The sequence below is a fragment of the Pteropus alecto genome, unplaced genomic scaffold (assembly GCF_000325575.1).
Source record: "Pteropus alecto unplaced genomic scaffold, ASM32557v1 scaffold152, whole genome shotgun sequence".
Taxonomy (NCBI): Eukaryota; Metazoa; Chordata; class Mammalia; order Chiroptera; family Pteropodidae; genus Pteropus; species Pteropus alecto.
In genome coordinates this window covers 4,026,728-4,032,671 of record NW_006432227.1, presented here as the reverse complement: position 1 = coordinate 4,032,671, position 5,944 = coordinate 4,026,728, and the positions used below count along the sequence as shown (strand labels likewise).

Genomic DNA, 5,944 nt, shown 5'->3' with positions numbered 1-5,944 from the left:
TTCTCAAATCCTTTGATCTCCTATACATTAAACATATTTCTCACTCTTATCTAAGCTGTCAAATACTATTAAATATACTATGCATGTAGTTGTTTTTATGTTATAATATAGAATAGTTTTGAAAATGTCAACCCTTTTAAGGCGACACTGCAAAAACAACTTAGATTTTTTTTTAATGTAGTAGGTTGATTGTAGAAACTTTTGTTTTGATATCTCTTAGTGTAGATGCCCAAGCATCTTGACCAGACAAAATCTTCTTCATAGCATAATAGTTGTGTCTCCCTCCTTTCCTTCTATCAAAGAGTCCTGGAGCGCTGTCTTTTCTCTAAGCAGATGAAATGTGTGATCTCCTTCGAGATGGATATTAATGCCTTCTCAGGCCTTTGTGGAAATGAGATTAGAATTCTAACTGTTCAAAATCCAGCAGCCTTTAATGAAAAACGATAGGAATTATCACATACCTAGAGCTTAGAAAGGATGGCATCGTATTTGCACATTATTAAAGATCTGAATAATTTAAGTTATTTTTAGGTTTGAACTGCTTAGAGGATTTTAGGAAGCTGTTTAAACTGCTCAAGAAATGCACTTGCTTGTCCTGATTTCACCAATGTTACATTGCTTACAATTTTTTCATGGAATGGTTTGACTGTCACTTAAATGAACATATTTTGAACCTCAGATCAATAGTAGAGAAATACTGAAAAATTTGAACAAAAGTTATTTAATTCTTACATTACTTTTAAAACTTATTTTTCTTAAATGAATGCTTTGCATTATTTCTTTTATAGTTCTCTGGTAAAAATCTACTTGTCCAAGTCTTGTAAGAAATATAGAATAGTAGCATTCTAGTTATGTATCAGTGAACAGTGGAGTGAAAAGACTTGATATAACCCAAATATATTTTGTATTTTGTCTAATAATCTGTGAGTTCTAAATATTTTGTTTGTTCAGTTTCTTCACATGTAAAATGTAAAAATAATATGTCTCTACCTTTGTTGTGAGAACAACCTGGTGGATGGTAGGTACACTATAAATATTTTGTATTACCAGCTATGAAACATAGATGATGAGACAGATAAGTTTGGAGTTAATAAGATAGCATATTTGAAAATTAAAATAATTAGAGATGAACAAAATAATATGAGACAAATGGTCAAGGAACAAGACCACATGCATTGCCAATCCTTAGGGAAACTAGAAAGCATTTTAAACAAACAAGATATTTCTGTTTAAAAAGTAAAATGAGAGGTAGATGATAAAACAAAACAAATCAAAAAGAATCACTCCTGATTTGTGACCATAGATTACTGAAATGACCAAGAATCTACAAATAACACAGTAGCTATTTTTTAACCAAGTGGAATAGATAATGTTAGTATAATAAGGAATTTGAAACAATTGATTTCTATAACAGAATCTAAACTTCTACTCAAGACTCTCATCCTCATCTCCTTTGCTCTTTAAATCTCCCAACCTTTGTGTTATCAAGAAGAGTTTCAAGATTATTGAACTTGTGGGTGAAACTTCACAAAAGATTAATGTAAGCTGTAGGTCTAATTAAAACTTTCTTCAGAAAAGCCTTTGAATTCAGAGGAATGATGACTATATAACTCCAGCTCCAAAAATAACATTTTAACGAGGTGATCTAAATGCCTGATCTGAAATACTGTGTTTATTTTTATTATTACGTTTTATTTTTTTCAATTATCATAAATCAAAGTTGACTTTTCATGTAAAATTCTACAAATTTTAAATCACAGGTAGATTCATGTAACAACCATCATAATTAGGATATAGAACAGTTCCATCTCTCAAAAGAACCTTGTGCTATCCCTTGTACTCATCCCCTTCTCCCACTCACAGGAGTAATTTACTTCAGTGGCTTATTAACCCAAATGATTTTAATTTTTGGCTTTGACTTCTTCTGGATGCTCAGATTCTTCTCTATTAGCCAGTGGATGCGAGGACAACAACAAAAATCTCTGCACGGAATTGCTTTAAGAGCCATGGGTCTGCTCATACTCCATTAGCCAGAATTTAATCACATGACCACACCTAACCTCAGACAAGAAATAAACTCTATCTCTGTGCCCTGAAGGAGGAAGACTGTTTTAGTAAATAAGCATCTAGTCTCTAACATAAATATAAATAAGCAAAATCAGAAAACTAAGTTCAAGTGGCCAATAAACTTATGAAATTATATTCGGCCTCATAACTTGTAATACAAAATTAAAATTGAAAGGAGTTATATTTCCATTTTTATATGTTTGTTATCATATTATTTATTTATATGTATGTGATATTGAAATGGGCACACATGAGAATATCGAGAAATACAGATGGAGCTCCTATGTGCAACTCCACTTCTAATAATTTAACCAAAGGTCATACTCTCAGCAGGATAATTTTAAGACAAACAGTTGTACACAATCATGATTATTAATGCACTGTTTAAAACTCATCAGAGATTGTCAATAATTCTTAGAAAAATCCATATTTTTTACTCAGATAATACCATGTCTGCCCTTCAAGGTCCTTCAGTATCTGGTCTCTGCGTACTTCTTCAGCCCTCTCTTTCATACCTTGCCCCTCTCTCTTCATCAGGTCTCTTAGTCCCTGATTTTCAGTTTCTTGAAAGTACCAAACTTTTTCCACTTGTGGCACATAAAACTTCTGTTTTTTTGTGCCTGAAATATTCTCCATGATCTCATTCTTAACATCTGCTAATTTTTCATGACTAACATCCATGTTACTCTTTCATAGAAGCTTTCCTTGATGCGCCAGTCTAAATTATATCTCTAAATGCAAAAAGTATATCATTAAAATTTGTAATAATTGTTATGACAGTATTTTTATCTGATGACTAATCAATGCTTTCTTAGCATTTAAATATAATCCTAACAAGGCTCTGCTAGTATTTTTATTTTGTTCACAATTGAGTCGCTGGATCTAGTCAAGTACCTACATAGTAAAAATTCAATATACATTTGAAAAAGAAAAAAAAAAATCTCCTTCTGGGTTTCTCCTTTATTCCTATACCACTACCATACTCACACCAAATATCTGACACCAAATATCTGCAGTGTTTCTCCCACACCAGACATTTCTCTGGAGACTAGCTGAGTGTCCTACAATTTAACTTAATTCTGACACTGTTCACCTCAGGATAGCATCAGATCACACAGGTTAAGGGTCCAGTCCCACAAGACTATCCCCCACTATCAGGTGCCAGTCGCAAGTAGTATGTCCCTTGGTTGCTCACAACTTTTGTTCATTTTGGCTACAAATCGGAAGTTCTCATGACCCCCTCCTTGGATTGGATCACTTGCTAGAATAGCTCACAGAATTCAGGGAAACACTTACCTACATTTACCAATTTATTATATAATAATAAAAAAAATACTGATAAAGAATACAGATGAAGAGATACATAGTATGAGGTCTAGAAAACTCCTGAGCACAGGAACTCTGTCCCTGTGGAGTTGGGGTGTGCCACTTACCCAGTGGATGTGTTCGTTAGTCCAGAAGCTTCCTGAACCTGTACTTTGGAAACTTTTATGGAGGCTTCGTTACTTAGGCATGATCAATCATGAATTTAATCTCCAATCCCTCTCCCCTCCTGGAGGATGGGGAGGTAGGACTGAAAGTTTATGCTTCTAATCATGGCTTGATGTTTCTGGTGACCAGCCCCCATTCTGAAACTATTCGGAAGCCCCCCAAAAGTTGTCTCCTTAGGACAAAAACACTTCTATCACTCAGAAAATCCCTAGGGATTTGGGAACTCTGACAGGAACTTGGGTGAAAGACCAAATATTAGAACCAAAAATGCTCCCAGTGCTTATCGCTTAAAAATTCCAAGTTTTTAAGGTCTTTTGACAGGAACCAGAGGCAGGGAATGATATGTATGTTTCTATTATTTCATCATATTTATTGACTGAGTAGAAGACATCGCTATATAAAGCCACACAAAGTAAAAATATGACTTAATTTACCATATGTTTTATGGAGAGAAAGTTATCTTCTGAAATTTGACACAGTCGAGCTTGTTTTTCACTTCCAGTTTTGTGACATTGGTTAAGTCATTCATGTTTACTGTGCCTTAGTTTCCATGTATATTAAATAGATGTAACTTTACATATCATGTAACTATATATATATATATGTCTACGTTATATTATATGGGATTATTCACCATAAATATAAAACACAGTAATATTCTTAGTACATAGTAATGTTCCAAATCATTAGTTACTGTCTTAAATAGTTTATCGTGTTATTTGATTTTTTGTCTGTTTTCTTCCTATACCTAAATTGTCTGTTATGCTTATAAAAAGATATATATGTAAAATGATAATTTTATACGTTCCCCAAGTGCATCTGTTTATATTGCTGAATATGAAATGACCTTGAAGTTTAGTGGCTTAAAACAACAATTCTTTCATTTGTTCATGATTTTCAGCAATTAGACTGGGCTCGTTTGAGCACTTCTCTTTGTCTCTCCTGGGTGACTCAACTGTGGCTGGGTGGTCAAACATAGCTATACTCGCTCTTCTGGCAATTGAAATTTACTTTGTCAGACATTTCAGCCTGCTGTATGTGAGAGTAAAGATCTTCATTTCGATGTCAGGGAAACTCAACTTGAGAGTGAGAGCAAATATTCAAGGCCCAGAAATCTAAAGTCAATTTTATAATGTTACACTGGGCAAAACAAGTCCCAAAGCCAGCCCGCATTCAAGGAGTGAGAAATTACACTCCAGTTTCTTGGTAGAAGATCCTATAAAATTATATTGCAAAAGAAAAGAGGAATTATTACGATCTGTGCAAACCATATCTACGACATCAAGAAACTGTTATTTAAAAATATTTATTAATGCCCTGGTGTGATTACGTTATGAGCAGCTGTTTTGCAGGACAGTAGTGGTTTATCTTCATTGGGCTTCTTTCCCACCTAAGTGTGCCCAGCCCCCAAGGAAGATTTGTTGGATGTGGACATGAGGCCCTAGAACTATCTTTTTGGCTGTGAAGTAAAGGCTGACAAAGATTATCACGTTAAGATGATAATGATGAAAACGAGTATGAATTATCTTTAGGAGCAGTCAGTTTAGGGTCTGATGCAAAGGATGAAGTGCACATTGTTGAAGCGGAGTCAATGAATTATGAAGGCAGTCCAATTAAAGTAACACTGGCAGCTAAGAAAATGTACAGTCAGCAGTTTCCTTTGGGGGCTTTGGAATAACACCGCCTGTGGTCTTACGGTCACAGTGTGGTTCGTGGTCTGTGAGTATTAGTGAACAGCACTTAGTAGCTGGGGAGGAAGATGTAGTCAGAAGATGAAGAGGATGTGAAATTCCTTAGTGTTTCTGGAAAGCGTTCTACCTGTGTAATTGGTAATAAGTTTCCACAGAAAATAGTAAAACTTGCTGCTGATGAAGATGATCAAGATGAAGATAAAGATAATAATAATGATGATTTTGATGATGGGAAAGCTGAAGAAAAAGCTCCAATTAAAAAAATCTGTATGATATACAGCCAAAAATGCACAAAAATCAAATCTGAATTGAAAAGACTCAAAATCAACACTAAGATTAAAAGGTCTTGATTCAAAACACAGGATTCAAAAAACAGGAAAAAAAACAGGAAAAAACTCTAAAACACTGAAAGGACCTAGTTCTGTAGAAGATATTGAAAAATAAAGCAAAAATGCAAACAGATATAGAAAAAAAGGTGGTTTTCTTTCCAAAGTGGAAGCCAAGTTCATCAAGTATGTGAAGAATTGCTTCTCGATGAGGCTTCTGATCACGAGGATTTTCAAGATCTCAAGCAGTGGAAAAAGGTCTCTTTAAGAAAATAGATTACAGTTTGTTAAAAATTTTCATCTTATTTCATTTCTGTGACAGTTGATATCTGGCTGTCCTTTTTATAATGCAGAGTGAGAACTTTCCCT

The 5,944-nt window shown here is 34.3% G+C and overlaps 1 pseudogene; it reads left to right on the top strand.

Moving 5' to 3' along the window:
- The first annotated feature begins 5,134 nt into the window (after positions 1–5,134).
- On the top strand, positions 5,135–5,941 carry LOC102881098 (annotated as a pseudogene).
- Positions 5,942–5,944: the final 3 nt, after the last annotated feature.